The sequence below is a fragment of the Dasypus novemcinctus genome, chromosome 1 (genome assembly GCF_030445035.2).
Source record: "Dasypus novemcinctus isolate mDasNov1 chromosome 1, mDasNov1.1.hap2, whole genome shotgun sequence".
In the NCBI taxonomy this organism is placed as follows: domain Eukaryota; kingdom Metazoa; phylum Chordata; class Mammalia; order Cingulata; family Dasypodidae; genus Dasypus; species Dasypus novemcinctus.
This window is the reverse complement of record NC_080673.1, coordinates 12907822-12914145: the sequence shown is the minus strand read 5'-3', so window position 1 is coordinate 12914145 and position 6324 is coordinate 12907822.

Sequence of the window (6324 nt, the reverse complement as noted above, 5' to 3'; positions counted from 1 at the left end):
TACCATTTAAAGTCCTTTAAAATCTCTAAATTGTAGACTTCCTTGTCATTACAAAAATAGTACAGGGAAGCAGATGTGGCCCAATCAGTTGGGCACCCAACTATCACTTGGGTTTGGTTCTTGGTGCCTCCTAAAGAAGATGAGCAAGACTGAGCTGATGTGACAGGCTGGTATGGTGAGCAGACACAAGATGATGCAATGAAATGACTCTGAAGAGAGAGAATGAAGAAACACGATGAGACCCAACAAGTGGAAGTGGAGGTGGCTCAAACCATTGGTCGCCTCCCTCCCACATGGGAGATTCCAGGTTTGGTTCCCAGTGTCTCCTAAAAAAGATGAGCAGACCCAACAAACAGCGAGCACAAAACAATGGGGGAGGGAGTAAATAAAAATCTCAAAAAAAGTAGTACTAAGGTGTCCCATGTAGCCTCTCACTGTTTCACCCCATGGTAACATTGCTACATAGCTTGAGTTCAGTATCAAACCTTTGACATTAACACTGATATAATCCATAGGCTTTTTTTCAGATTTCACCAGTTGACTCATTTTCATATGTTCAACATCTTTAACGGACCAGATGCTGTGCTTGCAGCTGGAGTGGGGTGCAGTAACACAGAAAATCAGGATATATGAAGTATTGTACTTGCAATGATTAAAGAATAAATATATTAAAGAGGGTTTGCTGTGGGAGGATAACATCACTTATCACATTGAACCACCTATCCATTATCCTATTGGTAGGTGCAATGTGCTAGGAAGGTTAAATTTCTAAATGGCTAAGAGTCCTTGCCCTGAGTGATAACACTAAGGAACTTCACTTGCCTAAATAACTTGTGTTCTGTGTTCAGGTTTAGGAAAGCTGATTTTAGTGGAATGGTATTAACCATTGTTTGGCCCATCACCCAGTAAATTGCTCAGCCTTCTAAGGAAAAAACAGCTGTTGGCCGCATTGCTAATACAATGGATGTTGTTATCCAACAGATGCTCTTATCCAATTCTTCTGCAACATATTTGAGCTGCATTATCTTCTCCTCTTGGGTGATGTAAGCAAAGTGCTTGCAAAGGGAAACAGGTCAGCTACATTACCTGATTGATATTGCTAAAGAGGCCAGAGGGAATAATTTTTCCAAATGTAAGTCCTCCTGTGGTCATTTCCCTCCCATCAATGGAGACATCCTGTGGGAATTAAAAGATCTTCAGAACATAAAACATATTCTATCTGTATCAGTGTCTATATCAGCTTTTTTGACACAACACACATGAAAATTCCAACTAGAGTGTCACAAAATAATACTTGGACTGGGGATAGGCTCATTTACTCTTCTTGCCTTCCATAAACACAACTAGGTGGTTGTGACATAGTAAATCAAATTCAAGACCAGTTTTAAAAAAATAGCAATCTAGTTAAGTCAGTTCAAACAGTTAATAGGAATCACGAAAATTAAGAGCCTAACAAAACTTTGTAATAACAGCTACATTTTATTGGGTTCCTATTATGTGCTTTAGGTGATTTGCAAACATTATCAGTCATAACATTCTTGGAATTCATTCATTATGCAACAGTTATACATTACGCTCCTATTTGCCTGGCACTGTTCTAGTTGCTGGAGTGAGAGCAGTGACCAAAGCAGAAAAGGAATATCTGTACTCACGGCACTTAGATTCTAGTAGGGAGAACCACTAATAAGTACATGAGAAAGTAAAATGTGTTTTGTGTCAGTGTTGGAAGTGCTATGGAGGAAAAAAAGCAGGGAAAGGGGTAGGGAGTGTTAGTGTGCTATTTTAAATAAGGCTGTCAGTGACCCCTGAACAACGTGTGGAGGTGAGCCATATGGACATCTGGTAGAAGAGAAACCAGGCTTAGGGAATAAATAGCAAGAGCAAGACCCTCTGGCAAGAGAATTCTTGACACACTTTAGGAACAGGATAGAGGTATCATATAGAAATACTTATAGAAATAATATAGAAATAAGTTCAGAAAATTTAGCTCAAGCCCAGTCTAGTTAAGGACAATATTAGGGAGATCTAAACACAGCTGACTCAAAAATCAGCTTTCTCCATTACAGATAATAAAAATTTACTATTTAAATGCTTGCCTGCTATATGTCATGCACCAAGTTAAGGGTTTAATCCATCCTTTCTCAACTTTTAAATGTTTGATGGTTCACATTTCTTGGTCTACTAAAGGAGTAAGTGGTTCTAGCTAGAAATCATGTAATAAAGGGAATTGTCAATAGCAGAATGACACTCAGACCCAACAAGCTTTAAATTAATAGGAGGAAGAGGCAAATATACCCATTCTCCTCGGTTCACTGCTGTTTCAATTAATTATTTAGTGAGAAAATATAGAAGATTTTTACATAAGTGAAATATTAATTGAAAATAATCCATAAAATCACTAGAGAGGGAAGTCATTTTCAGCCATAAAATTTTCCTTGTTTCTTCATTTTAAAATCTATTTCTTTACAATAAAAAGTTATATTGCCAAAGTATTTCACAGAATGCTTTCGGCAGGGCATTGTACACTCTACTCCTTGATGCTACTGTATTTCATTTTGCTTTCAGTGGAAATTGTTCACCATGGCCACATATGTTCTTGTGAAAAACTCTTTTTCTCAAAAGTTTATCTTTTACTGGTAACTGGTGCTTTGGTGCCCTCTGGTGATAAAACTGGTGAAAACAAATAACAGCTCTAATTCATGCTATATATATTGCTTTTTATTGTGTACAAATTTCTTTATACTAAAAAGTGTGAAGAAAAATTATCCATGGGACTGATTGTGCATTTCTCAGTTAATTTAGCCTTGCCTCATAAAAATTGCCAAAAGCCATTAGTTTAAGGTGAGAGAAGGCAATATCTAACCTCATAATCTGAGACTAGGCTCAAAACCCAGTTTCATGAGGAAAAAGAATCTTTAGAATGAGACTAATGGAATAAATTAGGCTTCTCACATTCCTATGGTCATTGCCAATGAAAATACAGGTGTTAACCTTGAACTATTATTCATATGTAACAAATGCTTAAGTTAGGAATTCTTAAATTAATACTTAAGAACATAAAATATTAAGTATGTAAACTCTATGAGATCTGAGATTTTTGTCTTTATTGTATTCCCAATACCCAGAAGACTTCCAGGCAATACATGGACCTTAGAACACTTTAATCATCCTTCATGGCTTACATATTGTTGTTACACATTATTTTAGTTACTAACAAATTTGACATCATCATCAGTACAATAAATGGCAGTTTATACTTATATATATACTTACCATTTTCTTGTCTCACCAATCCTCTTGCTGAAATGTCTGTTAGAAAGGACTTTGATGAAGAACTAATGGTAATGCTCTTGGCTTTTGATTATAAAAAATATGTTATTTTGCCTGTGCTTTTGAGAAAGATTTGCTAGGTACATGATCATGTTGACTTTTTTTCTCTGAACACTTTGAAGATATTATTCCTCTATTTTCAGTTTATGTTTTAGCTTCTGATATTTTGTCTATTGTGTTTGTGGGTTTATTTCTTTTATGAATTCTGGAAAACTCTAACTATCTTTTCAAATATTGCCTCTTTTTTATTCTCTCTTTTCTCTCCTTATAAGATTCTGATTACCTGTATGTTAGATCTCACTTTATATTTAATAACTCTCAATATTTCATATTTTATTCTCTTGTCTTCTCTTGGTTCCATCTAGATATTTCTTCAGATTTGTATTGCAAGCCACTAATTATTTCTTTAGCTGTGGTTAACTGTTTAACCCACCTGTGGAATTACTATTTTTTAACTTTTTTAAAGTTCACTTTATTCTTTCAAATTTTTTTCTCATTTTTTTTTTAGGTTTCTTGGTTCTTCTTTATATACTTAATTCCATATTTTATTTTTAAACATTTTAAAATGATTTAACATCTCTGAAAATCCCAATATCTGAAGGCCATTATTTTTTTCTGCTGAATGCCACTCATAGTATTTTATTCCTTAGGTATTGGTGTGTTTTTTTTTGTTTTTGTTTTTAATTTTAAGTCCATATCTGTTTGGACTTACTCTGTAAAATGCTGAGGATTTAAATTGGTGATACTTTCCTCCAAAGAAAATTTGCCTTTTCTTCTGTTTGGACCCAGTTTAGTGTACTGACCTGGGGTCTTATTAACCATCCCACAAGATATAATACAGCTATTACTTTGATGACATATTGCTGATAGGATCGTGTGAGTAGGAAGGACTCTGGGTAATCTATAAATATATATTTATATCAGAGGGTAGAAACTCCTAAAAATTTCGGGGACCTGTCACTAATGTGAATTGTCTGAAGGTTCAGAAATCGAAAGCATAATTGTATGCCATGTCTAAAGTGAAACACAAGTGGCAGCCCTCTATGCCCACTACCACTGTGACAGCAGCCCTTCTTCTTGGGTATCTTGTGTTTAAGAAGCAACATATGCACTGCTCCAGGCCATTTACTGAATAATCCATAGACTGATAGTTGTGAATGTGACCCAAAACTAGAGAAATTTGTCCAGTCTTTGCTGTGCAAGCAGTTCTTCAACGTGCTCATGGATCCAGGGGTGTTTCAAGTGTCTGCCAGCTTGGGACGCTATGTGGAGCCTGTGGCCAGCTCTGATGGGGGAATCAGAGTGAATAAATTTAGGATTTTGGAGAAAAGCCCTACCCTTTTGAGATAGCAACTATTCTTTTGGAAAATAGTTCTTGGCTTATTATTGGACTTTGAAATGCCAGGGAACTATGAAAACTGAGAGATCCATGATAAAATAAGTTTTTTTTTATATAGATGTTTCGGTTTATAGAAAATTATGCAGAAAATACAGAGCTTCCATAGTACCAACCCCTTTAATTAATGCCTTGCATTAGTGTGGTACATTTGTTACAACTGATGGAAAAATATTACTGTAATTGTACTCTTAACTGTAGTCCATAATTTACATTAGGGCTCACTGTTTATGTTGTATAGTCCTATGGCCTTAAAACTTTTTTTTTACTGTAGCAATGTATAGACAACCTAAAATTTCCCCTCATAAAATAAGTTTTGTTTGATCCTTTAAGCTGCAAATCATTATAGTTTTCTAACATTAAATCGAAGGGATTATTCAGGATCAGAAAACGAACTAGTGTGTTATTGTGGGGGGAGTGGTGGGGTGGGGGCGGTGGGGGCGAATGGGGACCTCATATTTTTTTAATGTAATATCTTTTAAAAAAAGGAATAAATTGAGTAGAATTTGGAAAAAAAAATTATCAATTAAAAAAAAAAAAGAAAATGAACTAGTAAACTCATGGCTAGCCCTTTCTCAGTCCACATCTATGATCTCATATGGAGGAATATGGAAGAAAAATAAAATCTAGTCTGGTGTATAGAGGGCTCTGCATGATATTCTAGCACTAACCTGGAGTGATATGCACTAGTATTACTGACCTTCTTAGTAAGGTCTATATCACAATGGAGAAGGAAATCTCAGTGAACTGATAAAATTTAAGTACTGTGTCCCAGGATCTTCTTTCCTTGAAAAAGAGATTACAAGAAATATGGGTCTACACCAATACTTAAGGACTTGCTTATAGTTTGGGTGGCTGGTCAGTTATTTGGAAGAAGTAAAATAAGAGAATTGCTGACGATAATTTTGGGGAAGGAGAATATGAATGAATCTCTATGAATAGACCCAAAATGTGAGAACATTCATGACTCTAAAGCTCCCCAAAGGGCACCCATTGAAGAAGAGACTCTCAATAACCAGGTATAAGGATGATTTGCTCTGTGCACGTTAGCTTCTTTCTTTACCTACTCCAATGCTTGTTCAGTGGGTTCATGGATAAAGTGGTCATCTTTTCAGAGTTGGCAGTTTTTCATGGGCTGAAGCACAAAGATTTCCCCTTTGCCAAATTTGAGGTGGCTACTACCACTGCTGAGAATCTGAATTACCAGCAGCATTGGCCAACCGAAGGTCTCCAGTAGAGTGTCCTACCTTATGGGGGAGGGAGAGGGTAATCCTGTCCGGTTAAACTGGCTATTTTGGATCCCTTATATTATGGAGAAAGCAAGGAGTCATCTCCACTGGAATGAACCTTTATTTTGAATATAGGTTTGCATTTCAGTAAATAGCTGTGAGCTTTCTGAATGCCTAATTCATAGCATTAGTATCCAGTACAACACTGTTTCTGAACTAAGATTGTTTTATGGCAAAAGAAAAAAAAAGGCTGATTTTTATGGGATAATTGATCTTATCCCATCATCCAGATTAGCTGCCATTTTAGAATGGTGGAATGGTTTCTTGAAGACTTATTTACAGAGTTACCTGAAATATAACATGATGCAA